Source organism: Physeter macrocephalus, chromosome 5 (genome assembly GCF_002837175.3).
Source record: "Physeter macrocephalus isolate SW-GA chromosome 5, ASM283717v5, whole genome shotgun sequence".
NCBI lineage: Eukaryota > Metazoa > Chordata > Mammalia > Artiodactyla > Physeteridae > Physeter > Physeter macrocephalus.
This window is the reverse complement of record NC_041218.1, coordinates 41,304,328-41,322,117: the sequence shown is the minus strand read 5'-3', so window position 1 is coordinate 41,322,117 and position 17,790 is coordinate 41,304,328. Positions and strand designations below refer to the sequence as shown.

The following is a 17,790-nucleotide window of genomic DNA, read 5'->3' as shown; positions in this document are numbered from 1 at the left end:
AGTTACAGACCCATCATCTTTAAATTCAATGTAACTGATATTTATTCGAAGCCAGTTCTGTGCCCTGCGTTGTGCTGGGTCTGTAGAGAGATGCTCAGATGGCTGAAGATAACCTCAGACATTAGACAGGTGACAGAAGTCCAGGGAGAGTGGCAAGAATTGGGAAGGGAACTGGGAAGCCCTCCTACAGCAGGTGGGATGGTAGGAGCAGAGACACAAAGAACACAAAGGACTTTGGTGGGTGGGAAGGGGATGTCCAGAGGGAGACAGCCAACAACATGAAATGCTGCAGACTAGAGCTGTTCCTGGAAGTGGAAAGTAAGATCAGATCAATAGTCGAGCTGTTGGGTGGGAGGCTGTGAAAGCCTTTCTGGGAGTTTGGGTGTTTTCATCGTGTCATGGGAAACCATTAAAACTTCCTCTGCTTTTCGAAATCAGCATGAACTGAGTTTATGTGGAGGGCTGACTTTTGGAAATGGGGATTTTGTTGTATGCTTACACTTTAGCAGAAAATGTAGAGCTTTGAGGTCAGAGAGACTTGGGTTCAAATCTGAAACTGAACATTCAAAGAGAAATGAAATAACCCTGAGGACTGGGCTGTCCCTCCCTCCCTCCCTCCTCACCTCTCTTCTCTGCTAACAGACTTAACTTTCTGAGTTGTGTTTTTCTGCAGCTTGGTTAGATAATACTTACCCCATGTGAAGTCATCAAGTGTCTAACATGAACTCACTTAACTGGGAGCCCAGTCAATCATTCCCAGATACAGTGTTTACCTTGACCGTGTGTGTTTGTCAAAAGGCCAATTTTTCAATCTTCTCATTCAGTTCCTTCCCTGGATTTCAGTTATCCTGGATGGACTCAAGCACCTCTTGCTTTATCAATCTTTTCCTAATGATTCTAATTAATAGTACGCACTTGATGTAAGGGTTATGTGTGTGTGTGTGTGTGTGTGTGTGTGTGTGTGTGTGTGTGTGTATGTGTGTGTGTACATGGGATGCAAAGGGAGTTTGTGAGCAATGGTGAAGCGAGACAGAGTTGTCCAGGCAACACTGTGCCTGCTGCCGAGCACTACCACATTGCCTGGCCATTGCCACAGTGGATTTAACTCTGGTGCTTGTTCCAGGCCCTTCTTTGCTGCAGATACTCTTTAAACCAAACATTCTAAATAAAGCCTTGGTAGGTGGGCAGCCACCTGGATGAAATTTCTCATTTCAAATCTGAAAATAAGGGACTTCCCTGGTGGTGCAGTGGTTAAGAATCTGCCTGCCAATGCAGGGGACACAGGTTCGAGCCCTGCTCCGGGAAGATGCCACATGCTGCAGAGCAACTAAGCCCGTGAGCCACAACTACTGAGCCTGCGCTCTAGAGCCCGGGAGCCACAACTACTGAAGCCCGTGCAAATAGAGCCCGTGGCTCCGCAACAAGAGAAGCCACCGCAATGAGAAGCCCGTACACTGCAACGAAGAGTAGCCCCCCGTTCGCTGCAGCTAGAGAAAGCCCGCGCCCAGCAACAAGGACCCAATGCAGCCAAAAATAAATAAATAAATTTATTTTTTTTAAAATTTAAAAATTTTAAAAATCTGAAAATAAGATTCATTGCAGTATCAACCGCAGAAGCAGAAGACTTTCTAACTGAATTTTAAAATTCTGGCCAGGTCAGGTCTATCAAGTTTTTTGCCTCAAGCATTTGGCAGGGAAAATGTGTCAGTGTGAGCTCAGGCAGGGCAGGCATTTCACAGATTTACCAGGGACCACAGTGTAGAGGTTTGGAAGGTGTGGATGTCTCACCCCAGAGAAGCTCCTGTGACCATGCTCCTTTTCTTCAGGGCGCTCACCTTGGCTTGTAATTATACACTCATCAGTGTGATTTCATCTTCCTCCAAGACCGCGAGCTCCGAGAGAACAGAGACTCTGTCTAGCAGAGTGCCTGGCACACAAAAGACTTTCCATCATGGGAAGGAAGAAAATGGATATTCGCTCACTATGTATATATTTATGAGTTCGTGCCAACTGAATGCTAAGTAGACAACAAATACATCATTATCAAATGTAGCTGGGGAAGAACATTAATGTTTGTGTAATTTGGATTAGTAAATGTTATATCAAGCCCTAATTAGCTTTTCTCCTCCAAATTGATATTCTAAATAAAAATCCCTTTATTTGGATTTTGTGTTTGTTTGCCCTGGTGCTCCAATAACAATCTTGCATGCAATTAAGATATGCACATACAGTAAAAGAACAGGGCTGTGGATTTTAATATTTTTCAAGACATTAAGCAGAGGCAGCTGCCCTTTTAAAAAACAAAATATTTAATTATTGGCAAACATCTGTTTTCTCAGCTGTAGCACAGTTAAAGGTTTTTTGTAGAAGGAAATGAAATATGAAGGTAAGCGTGAATTGACCAAGAATCACTCAGAAACCAAAGAAAACTAAATGTAGGGAACAAAGGGTATGATTCAGGCAAGAAAAATTTCTCAAATCCATTGCATCCATGCTGAACTAGAAATGGAATAATGACACGGATAAAGCTTCATTGATGAAACATGAGAGTTATTGAAATAGATGGAAAAGGCAGGGTATGAGATCAAATACAATTCACTTGTGCTGAAAAACAACTTTAGTGGCAATGTTTCATACCACGGTTAATATAAAATAAGTCATTATTTGAAAAGAAGAAAGATAGCTCACCTTATTACATCACATCAATAATGCATTTTCTAGAAGCTCATCATGGTCCTTTCCATAAAGGCCAAATAACAGAGAGAAATCATCTTTTATGTCTGCTTCTGCCTTCCTGCCTAGAAGGGTGCATTTCATTATTCTGTTTTGGTTCAACCTATCAAAATTCTCAAGGGGTTTCAATGCAGATGAATCCAGGCACTCTATGTAGACATCTAAAATAATTCAAGACGAAAAGAAAAAAGTAGAATAACCTGTTTCTATTTCCACTCTCAACCTCATCATAGCAAAGTGCTTTTTGTGTTAATTATCTCATTTCTTCACTTAGTTTTGACTTTATAGAAATGGCCACAGACTGTGAGTGCACTTTTATTCTGTAATTTTTATCACTTACTACACGCCAGGGGCTGCTGAGTGTGATCCAAATTCCTAAATTTTTGGTCTCCTTAGCTGGAAAGGGGCGCATAACCCCTGCCTCATAAATCTTGGTTAGTATTCAATGAGATAAAGTAAATGAGATGTCCACAGCAGGATCTGATACACAGAGGCTGATTCCATTTGTTCTCTTACTCATTCATTACCTCCTTTGACAACAATAATTGTTGATCACTCATTAAATGCTTCCCTATAGAAATGTAGAATCCAGTGTGTGAGAAAGACAAGCAAACAGAAAATGGTGTGTGATTAATGCAAAGATGTAGGCATGCACAGGGCACCTGACCCACCAAGCTGGGTGGGGAAGGTGAGGGGGTGGGAGGGTTCCAGTAGAAGGAGCTGTGAGAAGTCAGGAAGGGGTGTGTGGGCAGGAGCAAAGGCCCAGAGGGGGAGGGGGAGCTTTGCTATTTTTAGAGAACTGAAAGTAGTTCTGGCCAGCCTTGGACTGTGGTAGAACAGATAGTAAGAGAGATGTCTCATGGCAAGTAAAGGCCAGATCATGAAGAAACTTATATACCTTCTAATGAACTTTGGACTCTATTATGAGAGCAACAGAGAGCATCTCAGTGTTATTTTTTAAAAAATAGTATTTGTTTCTTCAGATTACAGTTTACTTCTTCATTAAAGTGAAACACAGAAAAGTTTATAAATGAAAAAAGCCTCCACAGTCCTCTGATCCTGGGATAACCATCATTGATATTTTGGTGTAACATTATTCACGATAAATTTTATTGTTTTTTGATGTTGTTATAAATGTTGCATATTAATTATAAAAGGAAATTACAGATATTGAAACATAAATTCAAAGATTCATTTGAATCTTCTCTGCATGTCGATCTTGTTCTTAGTCTCTGTTTGTCAATCTCTTTAATGTTTCTTACCCTGTATGTTCTTTTTAATATATCAGGAGAGTATTTCCATATCACAAAATTTCATGTATAGTATAATTAATAATGAGAGAATAAACTATTTTTGTATAACAAAATTATTTAACCAATTTCCTGTTGTGAACATTTATGCTTCTCCAAATTTTTACTCTAAATAACAATATCATGACAAAAATTTCATAGCTAAGCCTTTCACAGATCTCTAAAAATTTTTATAGAATAAACATTAGCAGTGGCATTTAAGGTATTTAATATATTATATACTGTTGATAATATATTGTGTATTATATACTGTTATATTGTCCACTGAAAAACAGTTTGAGTTTTTCTCCTAGTAGACATATATGTCTGTACCCCAGTCACTGATGTCATCAGGTTTTTTAATACTTGACAGTTTTATAGGTAAGACATGGTAACTCATTATTGTCAATTTGCATTCCTTTGCTTAATAATGAAGTTAAGCATATTTGCATGTATCAGATGGTTAATTTTCTCTTCTCTTCCAAACTGTGTTAATGAACCTTTGCCATTTATTGTATTAATTATTCTCTAATTAAATCTTACATCAAGGAGATTTACCCTTTGTAGTATATATTGAAAAGACTTTTGTTAGTAAATAGTTTTTTGTTGAATTATGTTCATGGATATTTTGTTGCTTGGAAGCTATAGCAAAAAAGTTTTCAACATTTCAATAGCTGAATTCATCAATCTTTTCCTTTATGCTCCTTTACACTTGTGGCATTGGGCTTAGAAAAGCATCCCCCCACCACCGCATGACTGCATGAGTATTACCCATGATTTATCCTGGCAATTACATTTTTTATCCACGTGGAATTTATATTTATGTAGTAAGTGAGGGAGAAGTCTAATTTAGTTTTCTTCCCCCCCCCACCCCTGCCGTGCCATGCTTAGCCAGCATCACTCTATGTGTTGATCGATCCGACCTTTCATCTTCCATTTAAAATGCCACTCGTGGCTGACTCATTACTAATCATAACCATTTCTCATTGTTTTTTAGACTAATAGAACCCAGTTGTTGGGAGCGATGGGCACATATTTCCTTGCAGCTGACTGTGTGTGCCAGAGAGCAGAACAGCTCACATTTTATGAAGTGGTGGTCTCACTGTTAAGTGTCATTTCACCTTTTTCCTTCCTTGTTCCTGAAATACGAGGTGGATGCTGTTAGTCAGTGAGGTAACCATCTTCCCAGCCTGAGGCAAATCCACCTGCTGAGGAGGGTGGGACAGGAGGTCAGAGAACTCTGACCCCAGGTGATTTTCTGGAATAATCACGCTAGCTCTAGACGTCTTGCTTGTGAGAACCGAAACTCCTCTTGAGTGAATTCCGCATAACTGGATTTCTGTTTCATGCAGCCAAATTTATCTTAACTGATAAATCACTTTCATAATGAATGTATTTTTATACATACTAGAGGGTGTTTCAAGGCCTTCTAATATGTGTCATTGATTTGTATGCCCTACATTATTCTGATAGCACAGTGTGTTAAATAATGTGGCTTTACATCTAGGATTCCAAGTCTTCCCCACTCTATCCCTGATTGTTTTTCTTCAAAAAGTAACTTTTTTCTTTCCTTTGTTTTGTTTTCTTAATGGTGAACATTGCTCTTCACACAGATGGGTGCAGAGACTCTAAACTATAGTCCAGGCATACACAAGCATACAACCCAGACCAATTTGCCAGATCTAAAGTAACCTGGCTTCTTACCACAACTGCCCTGTAAACATTACAACTTTCTTTCCTCCAAAATGACCCTAATCTCACAAAAAAACAGTTACTGTGGGGGAACCAGGAATCTGGCTGAAAGCAGGAAATTCTGTGCCTCCCACTGGATTGCTCCGTTCTTCTTGTTTTTGTTTTTTTGGGGTTTTTTTTTTGCGGTACGCAGGCCTCTCACTGTTGTGGCCTCTCCCGTTGCGGAGCACAGGCTCCGGACTCGCAGGATCAGCGGCCATGGCTCACGGGCCCAGCTGCTCCATGGCACGTGGGATCCTCCCGGAACGGGGCACGAACCCATGTCCCCTGCATCGGCAGGCGGACTCTCAACCACTGCGCCACCAGGGAAGCCCTGCTCTGCTCTTCTTACTCTTGCTTTCTGTGTCCCTCTTTTTCAGCCTATCCACGTTTGTTCTCAGTAGGTTTGGAGCTCACCACAGTGCTGATCTGCTTTCTCCCAACAGAAGTCTTAACAGATACTTGTCCCAGGGCCCAAAGCCCTCCACAGAACCTTTCCTTGGGGTGGATTTTGTTCGACCATCACATCATACTCTTTCAGGGCGATGAACTAGCTGCCCAATAACCAGCAATTCTGGTCGGGTCAGGTCAGCTCTGTAAGGAACCATCCTGGCCCTCCTGGCTCCCCCTCATCAGCCTACTTGCTTTTCTTGTACTGCATTTCTTTAGATAACTTGATATTTGCTTTGTCAGAGTCATGTTGTCTATCTAGCTATCCAAGTCTTCATTTATGTCCCTCATTGGAGTTGGAGCATTTTGTTCAAGTCCAGGATACTTCTTTTACTTTTTTCCTATTTACTTCCTATATTTTGTGGTTATGGAAAATAGGAAAATTTTTCCATTTCCTAATAGTTTTTTTTTTATTAATATAATTTTGAGCTTTTCTTTGCTAACTGATTACCTTGTTGAACATTCTTATGATTTCAACTTTTACTGGTTGGCTCTTTTGAGTTCTTTTCCTGATAACCAGTCATTGTAAACTAACACTATATTTTTCCCTCCCTGTATTTGTGTCTGTTATTTCTTTTATTTCATCAGTACCCCAGTGGGAATATATAAGCATTCTTACATAAATGTGCTGAGTCTTTTTTTCTTTTTCTGACTTTAGCAAAAATGCCTCTAATCCATCATTGTGAAATTTTCTGTTGGCTCTTAGTTTTGAAGTACACTCCCATTCTGGTTTTCCAAAGTGTTTTAGCAAAATGAATTTTGTCATTCTCTGTTTTACCATCTATCAAAATGATCACCTGCTTTCCCTTGCCTTCATCTATTGACATTGCTGAATATTTCTCAAACTGCGTTATAAAGCACATCATGTCTGGCATTAAAAAAGATTTTATAATCAACTAAATTTGGAAAGACTGAAGATAATTGCTGCTTCTTGTATATGAACAAATTAAAGGCACTGAGAAGACTTGAAGCCAGGAAATTTCTTTGACTTTTTTCAATTCAGCTTTTTCATGAAAAAGTTAGATTTTCAATCTTATTTAGGGTTTGTGCATTAACATTTATACATGAAGATGCAATACGTTTTGTTTTTACCCTCTGTGTGTTATTTCTATTAGGGTTAGGAATCAGGATTATGTTAGCTTTTTAATATTAATAAGGAAACTTTATAAGCTCAAAAAGAATCTAAACAGCAAGGACATACTTTTTAGAATCTGAACAAACTTGCCTGAGAAATGGCTCCCCAGGGGCAGCAGCTTTTGCGCTTTGCAAGCTTCATCCTTTTCTTTCATGAATATTGCTCAGTTGAGGTTTATTTCCTTTTCTTGTTTTAATTTGGTTTCTTATTTTTCCTAAAAGGTCATCAGTATCAATGAAATTTTCAGAGTTTCAGCGTGTAATTATACATAACATTCCCTAGAACTTAAAACAAAAAATACCCCTTTGTATTTTTAGTTATATTCTCTTTCTAATTCCAGATGTTTCATATTCATATTTTCTTTATTTTTATATTGATTTGATTTTCAGAGATTTGTTTTGATGACTGGTATATTCAAAGAATCAATATGTATTTATTTCTTGCAAAATTTTCATTTTCCAATTAGTTAATTTCTGCTTTTATCTTCATTAATTCTTCTCACCTGCTTTTTTAATGGTTATTTATCATTGCTTTTCTAACTTCTTTAGAATATTAGGCTATATATTTTCATTCTTATTTAATGGTAAGTACATTTAAGGCTATACATCTTTCTCTTAATACAGGTGTAGCTATGCCTTGCTGGATGGCAGGGCATAAGACTTTCCAGGAGTCTGGTCATGCTTGGAGGACCTTTACGCTCAGGTGGGAAAACAATAGCACTAGTGATCTTAGGAAGGCTCACTGCATTTTGGAAACAGCAGAGATTCTCTTCCATGCCCCCTCTCTCCATCTACAGCTGGGTAATTAAATGTTCAGTTTCTGAATTTAGACTGCCCAGGCTGGCATTTCAGCTTTGACACCTAATAGCAGAATAAGCTACTGAAGGTGCAGGAGGACAATGCAGCTCATGGGCTTACACATGGTTTGTCCCCTCTCCAAATTTGCTGTACTGCCCTTTACTCTGATGAAGCCACCACTGTTTGGAGGCAGAGCAACCTGCAAGGTGGTCTCCTCCCAGAGTCCAGGCAGGAAGTGGGAGGAAAGCCCCTCTGCCCTTGGCTTTCCCCTAGCCTACTCTGGGACTTTATACCAGAAGAGGAGATAGGGATCCAAGTGCCTCACTACTTTCCTATCAGTCACTTTCTTCCATCTATTTTAGGGACCAGAGTGCATTTTTTTTTCACACTCTCATCCTCCACTGAGGCTTCTTTACATCAGGCCTCTCCCTTCTCAAACCAAGCCTTTCGTATTGGCCAAGATACAGGGAGACACAATGATTCACAGTTAGAAAAAAACAAATCAGAAAATGTTTTTAAAACACTGTACCCATTACACAGACACCGAGTACCATTTCTCTGAAAAGTACGTATGTATATTATTTCTTGAATTCAGAGATATCAATGACAAATTCATCACCAATTTAAAAAATCCTATTAAATAAACTAAAAAACCAATTTACCAATTAACAATGGCATACCTTTAAATGTGAGCCACTCTCTTTAGTTTCTCAAAGTTTAGGTCTATGATTTTTTTCTCATTAAAAGTCAAAGGTTTTTCTGAAAAATTTTGGCTATGAGCAATTGATTATGTACTATACCATGAAAATAATATACTTTTTTACAACCCAGGTGACTGAACTTGACTAATTTAGAAGATTTAGATTTAACAATAAAATATAAGTCTTATCAAATAACATTAGGGTTTTTATCTGCATTTCCTATTCTATTAAAGGGGTTGTTTTGTTTTTTTTCCTTAACTGAATTATGTCTAACAGTTAGTTAAATAGCTTCTATTGAAAGTCAGTCAGTAACTTCTGACAAATAGAAGTTCATTTCCTGATTGGCCTCTGTGCATAAACAGGTCACTTCCACATATTTGAGCATTGAAATGTGTCATATATTTAGAGATACCCAGCAATGACCAAAATAAAGGCAGAAATTAATTAATAAAGAATATCATGACTCCAAAAGTTTGGTTGTTGAAAGACTATTAATATTGATAAACTTTGGCAAGACTGATAAAGACAAAGAATAAAGAAGACAGAAATTACTAACATTAGGAAGGATAAAGGAACATCACTACAAGATCTATAGGTATTGAAAGGTGATAAGAAAAAACAATGAACAAGTTTACACCAAAAAATTTAACAACTTAGATGAAATGGAGAACTTCCTTGAAAAAAACCCCCACAATTTACATAAAATAGCATAAAATTAAATAGAAAAAGTGAATAGTCTCATCTCTATTTAAGAGAAATTGAATTCATAATTAAATGCTTTCTTTCAGAGAAATGTCTAGGCTATTGTGGCTTCAGTGATGAATTCTAACAAACATTTAAAGAAGAAATAAAACTAATATTACCCAAGTGCTTTCAATAAACATAAGATGAGGAAATATAGCAAAACTTGTTTTATGAGGCCAACATAACATATTGCCTTTGATGATAAGACAAACATATAAGATATTATAAGAAAGGAAAATTACAAACTTATAGTGTCATTAACTTAGAAAATTCTTAACAAAATATTGGGATATAAAATCCAGAAATATATAAAAAAGATAATACATTATAACCAACTGAGTTTTATTCCAGCAATACAAGGTTAGTTTAACTTTTGAAAATCAGTCAATGTAATTCATTATCTTAACAGAATAAAGGAATAAAACCATATGATCATTTCTATAAATACAGAAAAATATTAAATATCTATTTATGACAACACCTCTCAGCAAATTAGAAATAAAGGGAAGCTTTTTTTAACCTGATCAAGGACACCTGCAAAAAAAACTACAGCTAATATACTTAATGGTAAAAGACTTCTTTTCTTCCTAAGTTTAGAAATAAGGCAAAATTTCCCACTCTCGTCACTTCTATTTAATATTGTACTGGAAGTCCTAGCTAGTGCAATAAGGCATGAAGATGAAATAAAAAGTATACAGAGGAAAGGAATAATAAAAAGCTATTTTTGTTCATAGATGACATGATTATATATGTAGAAAATTCTAAACGAATCCACAAGAACAACTGAAATTAAAAAGAGAATATAACAAGCTCACAGAAGTCAAGATGCAAAGTTAATTTTATTTACATACACTAGCAACAGCCAATTAAAAAATCAAATTTAAAAGCCAACACCATTTAAAATAGAGTCAAAAATTCAATATACTTACAAATGACATGTACAACTTCTATGCTGAAAACAATAAAATATTGCAGAGAGAAATTAAACAAGACCTATACCATGGATGTATATCTATCCTTATGCCAATAGCATACTTTATTAACTAGTATAATTTTATAATAAGATTTAAAACCACATACTTGTAGTCTTCTAACTTTTTTCTTCTTTTTCAAAATTATTTTAGCTATTCTAGGTCCTTTGTATTTCATTATAAACATTAAAATCAACTTACTAATTTCTACCAAAATGTCGCTGGAATTTTGAAAGGGATGACATTGACTCTATTAATCACTTTGGGAAAGATTCACTTCTTAATTGAGTTTCTCAATACATTAACATTGTATTTCTTTGCAGTTACTTAGTTTTTCTTTAATTTCTCTCTGCACTATTTTGTAGTTTTCAGTGAAGGGGGTCCATTTTCGTTTTGTTTCATTTTATGTTGTAACTCTTTAACAATGAGATAATCATCTCTCAAAATCCTTCACATATTTACTCACATATTTCCTCTGGATATAACCAATCTCCTGTCACTACTGCCACACCTCCTCCTCCATGCAGATGCCTTTCTACAACATGTTACTTGGCCTCTGACACCCTGTGCTGGGGTTCCCCCCAGTGTGGACATCTTCCTCTCCCTGCTTGGGCTTCAACACTGTGTGCCAGGCCAACCTTGTGTGCGTATGACCTCCTCATTCTGCTTTGGCCCTGATGTTTCATACTTTGATTCCCAAACATGTAAATGTCCACCTTCCTTTGTTGAGTTCTCACGCCTAACACTGGGTCCTCCTAACCAACACACACACACACACACACACACACACACACACACACACTCTCTCTCTCTCACACACACAACCTTCAGGCACAACCCGAACTCTGATATCCTATTTAAGGCCTTTCCTCTTTGAGCCTTCTCACACTCTACTCAGGCACTGCCACTCTGTGTCACATGGGGACACTCCACTAAATAGCTTTGAAAGTGTATTATTCCAAAAATGGAGGGAAAGGAAGGGAAGAGGAAGAAAGAGGAAGAGCAAGGTGGACTTCTTAATAAATGATATTGGCATAACTAGATACCCATTTGGAAAGAGACAAATCAATCTATCCCTCTACTGTGTACTAGAATAAATTCAAATTTATTAGAAATTTAAATGTGAAAAATTATACAAATACTAAAAGACGAATTCCTCTATGGATTAGGAGTGTGGAATACTTTCCTCTTACGATTCAAATTCCAGAAACAACTTTTACATGATAAGGCAAGTAAAAAGACAAATGGCTGACTTGGAAAAACACTTCAACTTATATCACCTCATGTATAAAGGACTTCTAGAAATAGAGAAGAAAAATTTCAACAAATCTTTAGAAAAAAATAAAAGTAATGCAAATGGTCCTGAAGTGTGAGAAAAGATGATCAACCTCACTCAGAATATGAGGTATGTAAATAAAAATTTCACTGAGATATCATTTCTCACATACCAGATTGGCAAAAATCCAAAAGTATGACAGCATGCATTGTCAGCAAGGCTGAGAGAAAGGAAAAACTCTCATTCACTATTGGTGATATTTAGCAAAATTACATATGCATTTACCCTTTAACTCAGCCATCTCATTTTTAATAATCTATCCAGAAAATACAATCGTAAAAATATGAAAAGATATATGTTCTAGACTATTTATTGCAGCACTGTTTCTGATAAGTAAAAGCCTAGAGACCAGCCAAATGTAGACTAGTAGAGGAATAAGCCCTAGTAGGTCAGGACACTGGAGGACCATGCTGCATAAAGAAGATGAAAAAGCTCTCCGTATAGCACTATAAAGGGATCTCTAGGATTTTTTATTTAATGAAAAAAGCACTCTGGAGACAAGCTTGCAAACTATGCTAACTTCTACCTAAGAAAGGAGAGGATACAAATATATATCTACATTTGCTTATATTGAAAAACCAGTGGAAGGATAAACCTAAGAATAGTTATCTCTAGGGGGAGGGAGAAAATAGTTTGGAAGGGGTAAAGATGGAAGCTAGACTTCTTTGCATGTATCTTATGTAGTAGATTTGATTTGGAATCATGTATATTCTTTACATTATTATTAACAAAATTAAGTCTAAGTAATAAAAGGCAAAATGACACAAATGAAACTAACTCTGTATTGAGTTGGTTTTATCAGTGAGAGAAAAATTATTTCATTGATTGTAAAACACAGTAATTTGACAGTATATCCTTTGTGGAATAGATCCTATGGACAAAAAGAACAACAAAATTTAGCTGTTTTTAGTAACCATAGTGTTAATGTTATTGAGTTTTTTTTCTAGACCAATGTGTGTATAATAGGGGTGTGTATGCATGTACACATATGTGTGTGTGTATATATATATATGGATAAAGCAAATAAGTAATTATGCTAATGCTGTTGAGTCAATATTTTCAGTATAAGAGGAAAGAGATACAAATATAAAAATCAAAGAAATTGTGTAAAAACCCATAGGCCTAAATTTGAATTGGAAATACGAACTTTATAAAAACCTGATGAGTTTTCTCTTCAAAAGTTACATATTTTCTAAGTTTGTCCACTGAAAAGGACTAGAAAAAATTACTAACCCAGAGCAAAGATCATCCCAAGCATCCAGACTGTAGTCCCTGAACACTCATTTCCATAATGGGCACAAGAGCTCTTTGAAGAGATAGCTGATTCCAGGTCTGTGGCAGCAAATGTACAAAATTAGCCTGAAATCTCCTTGAGATTTCAGTAAGGAGATTATTGAAAATCACTGGAGCCATATCAAAAGGACTCAAGAGGCAACTTGAATTGGCTTCTACTTGTCTCAAAAATGGGTAATTGAACCATCAACAGGGATAATAACTACAGTGAATTGAAGTGTACTGAACGTGTTTAATCCATGAGTTCATAATGCTTTGAAGAAAAACAAACAAACTTGTGATCACTATTAGATGCTAGGGAACCAATTCATTCTGAAAACTGGTAAACAAAGGGAAAGCATTTATCCTGTAATTTGTATACAAACTATAATGAAGATTAAATATACATATACATTCATATTCCATTGATAAGAAAATGTTCTTTATAAAAGAATTCTAAATGATAAATGCTGAAAAAATGAGAGAATTAGAATACCAACATTTCACAACCCCTAATGAAAACTGCATCTAGGCAAAGAGTATCAAAGGCTATTAAAATTATTTGGTTAAAACTAATAAAAAACTTTATAGTGGACTGCTCAGGTTGGCAACACTTGAATCTACTGATCAGTTTTAACACAACAAAAGAAAAGAGATACAATCAGATACTGTGTGATGCCTAAAGTGATACAAAAGGAAGTACAAAGTACCACCTATGAAGTATTCTTGCCAAACATCGAAAATGAATCTATCAAGCCTCTAACTACAACTGTACAGGATTAAACAACACTCTGATGACATATCAGTGAAATCCAGTACGTGGAAGACTCTACAAATGACCTACTTTCTTCAAAAGATAAACAAAATACAAATAAAATTACAATGGAGGGGGGAACTATTGATTAAAAGAGACATAAGGGATATATCAACCAATACAAGATATGGATTCTGTTTGGCTTCTGATTCCAACAAGCCGACTGTAAAAACAAACAAGTAACAACAACACAAAAACAACTAACCAACCAATAAACAATAAAAACATTTATGTGATATATTGTCATACTAAGATACTAAGGAATTATAGTTTTTAAGTATAACAATGGTATTGTGGTTATGTTAAAAAGAAGAGTCATTATATTTTAGGATTGTCACATTCATTGAGGAAATATTATAATACCAGTGATTTGCTTCAAAATAATCTAGTGTTATGGGAGAAATGGTGAGGGCATAAATGAAAGATTTTTCATGTGTTTAAAATAATTGAGGGGCTTCCTTGGCAGTCCAGTGGTTAAGAATTCGCCTTCCAGTGCAGGGGGTGTGTGTTTGATCCCTGGTTGGGGAGCTAAGATCCCACATGCTTCACGGCCAAAATAACAAAACATAAAACAGAAGCAATATTGTGACAAATTCAATAAAGACTTTAAAAATGGTCCACATCAAAAAAATCTTAAAAAAAAAATTGAAGTTTGAGCCATGGGTGCATGGATTTATTGTATTATTCTTTCTACTTTTGTACTTATTTGGAATTTTCCATCGTGAACATACAAACAAAATCTAGAGGGCTTACCTATGCTGAAGCCAAGCAAATTTCTTAGGCAATGTCTTTGGAGGTAGGTACCACATAACAAGCATCTCCTTATTCTTACCTATTCAAATTTGGTTATCTTATCTTTTCACAGTTAGTTAAGAACTTATCTCAGTGATTAACACACTCTTAATTGCCTTTTACTTCAACACTTTCTACTGTAGCACTAACCAAATGTATTTTTTTTTAATTTTCAGAATTTTATTCCAGCTTCAGTTCTCTCTTCTAAATCACATGTATATAAAACATGTCCCCATAAGTAACCATTGTTTTTGCTTGCCTATGGTTGCCTGCATGTCATAGGATCCCCCTTTTCATTCATGCAATTTTTTAAACAAGCATTAATAATTAATACAATGCTTGCTATATGTTCTAGACTGACATAGGTGCCTTAGGCAACACGGAATAAACAGAATTACATCCTTCCCTTCAAGGAAATGGCATAGGTAAAATAACTGGCACATCACAGGAGAGCTACAGAGGTTGATGCCCTTCCCTTCCTGTGTGCCTGGTGTTGTTCAGAAGGGCAGGGTACACAGTCGTGGAACAGAAAACACAACTCGTATTATCCTGGGTGTTGTATTCATGCTGCCACCATACATAGTATGGGAATTAGGTTTAACCTAAGGATTGACTATAAGGTATCTGAAAAAGCATCCTTGATTTTTCCCTAGACCCTGGCTATTCTACTCACTATTCCAGTGAATACCCCTTTCATAGGGACATTTTAGCATCACCCTATGTGGAGTTGAGGCTTAGGAATATTTATGAGAACGATTTTTTTTTGGTGGGTCATTACCAATACTTTATTCACTCCACAAATGCATGCATGCTTACCATGTGCCTGGCACTGTACTTAGTACAGTGATATAAGGAGAAGAAAACAAAGTCTTTATTATTCTGTAGCTTATGGTGCTGAAGACAAGACAGATGTTTATCAAATAAACACACACACACATATAATTGCAACCTGACAAGTTAAAGAAAATGTACAGTTTTTGTTTTTAGAATGTATAACAAGGGGACCCAACTCTCCTAAGCAGCTGGCTGAAATCTGAAGACTGCCCAGGACTTAACTAAGAGGTGGGATTGTGCAGAGGCTAGGGGGAGGGGTGGTCCCTAGGAGGTAGCTGGCAGTGTTGCAGGGTGTGTATTCAAGAGCTTGAGACAGAGAGGACAGCCTTTGTAAAGACACTGAGGCAGAGAACAAGGGGGAGAGTGCCCAGAGGTACCATTTGAGGCACTGTGAGACGCAAATTATAGATAACTCTAATCTGGGAAGTACAGCAGACCCTAACATAAAGATAACCAACTCAGCTCGGCTGTTAAATATCCACTGAAATGAGGGAATGTTGTGGGCTGATGAACAGAGAGGGTCGCAGGAGAAAAAAATTGAGTTTTAAGAGAGTAGCATGCATTCAGGGGAATGCTTTTTCACTCATCTCTTTTTTTTTCCCCTGAAACCCTCTGATTCCAACTGTTTACAGTTTTGAGAAGCCAGTTACTTAGAGTTAATAGAAACATCTAAGTCATTGTTCTTCTAGCATAAGATAGAAATGATAATTTCTTCAAACAATCAAAATGTATTTTATTATTTATTTATTTACCTTTGGAAAAGTCCATTCTTTTTTAAATTGGAGTATAGTTAATTTACAACGTTGTGTTCGTTTCAAGTGTACAAAGTGATTCAGTTATATATATATATATATATATATTCTTTTTCAGATTATTTCCATTATAGGTTATTATAAGATATTGGATATAATTCCCTGTGCTGTACAGTAGGTCCTTGTTGTTTACCATTTTTATATATAGTAGTATGTATATGTTAATCCCAAACTCCTAATTTATCTCCCCCCGCCCCTGCTAACCCCTTTGGTAATCATAAGTTTGTTTTCTATGTCTGTGAGTCTATTTCTGCTTTGTAAATCAGTTCATTTGTATCATTTTTTTTAAGATTCCACATATGTGATATCACATGATATTTGTCTTTCTCTGTCTGACTTACTTCACTTAATATGATAATCTCTAGGTCCATTCATGTTGCTGCAAATATCATTATTTCATTTGTTATTATGGCTGAGTAATGTTCCATTACATATATATACCACATCTTCTTTATCCATTCATCTGTTGATGGACATTTAGGTTGCTTCCATGTCTTTATTTTAAATAGTGCTGCTATGAACATTGGAGTGCATGTACCTTTTTGAATTAGAGTTTTCTCAGGGTATATGCCCAGGAGTGGGATTGCAGGATCATATGGTAGCTCTGTTGTTAGTTTTTTAAGGAACTGTTCTCCATAGTGGCTGCACCGATTCACATTCCCACCAACAGTGTAGGAGGGTTCCTTTATCTCTACACCCTCTTGAAAAATCCATTCGTGATCAGGCCAGAATGCTGATCTCACAGGCACAACTTCCCTCTGATGCTGAGGTAATATTCCAGTGTTATCTCTACTTGGGCTGAATCAGCCTGTACTGGCACTTTTGCAGCAATGGGGAGGGAGGAGCATGTTGGCTTTTAATTTATTTTTTTTAACATCTTTATTGGAGTATAATTGCTTTACAATGGTGTGTCAGTTTCTGCTTTATAACAAAGAGAATCAGCTATACATATACATACATCCCCGCATCTCCTCCCTTTTGTGTCTCCCTCCCACCCTCCCTACCCCATCCCTCTAGGTGGTCACAAAGTACCGAGCTGATCTCCCTGTGCTCTGCGGCTGCTTCCCACCAGCTATCTATTTTACGTTTGGTAGTGTTTATATGTCCATGCTACTCCCTCACTTCATCCCAGCTTACCCTTCCCCCTCCCTCTATCCTCAAGTCCATTCTCTACATCTGTGTCTTTATTCCTGTCCTGCCCCTAGGTTCTTCAGAACCATTAAACCATCAAAATGTATTTTAAGTGTATTTTAAATCCAAATCAATATAGAAAAATGGATTTCAGAGGCATTTCAAGCATTGGAAAACTCAGGTTGAGATAAGACAAGACAGCAGAACAAAAAGAACCTAGGTATCCAGCATTTATTGTGTGTTTGAAT

At 36.7% G+C, this 17,790-nt stretch overlaps 1 long non-coding RNA gene across 2 annotated transcripts in view; it reads right to left on the bottom strand.

The window, feature by feature from the left end:
* Positions 1–3,199, bottom strand: part of LOC114486290 (uncharacterized) — a 107,924-nt gene extending 104,725 nt beyond the window's left edge. The window contains exons 1-2 of one of the 2 annotated variants that reach the window (XR_003679780.2): positions 2,689–3,199; positions 1,789–1,927 (exon numbers count right to left, since the gene is read on the bottom strand). This is a non-coding gene — a long non-coding RNA (uncharacterized lncRNA). The remainder of the gene's footprint in view (positions 1–1,788; positions 1,928–2,688) is intronic. The other variant, XR_003679781.2, reaches the window with a different exon arrangement.
* Positions 3,200–17,790: the final 14,591 nt, after the last annotated feature.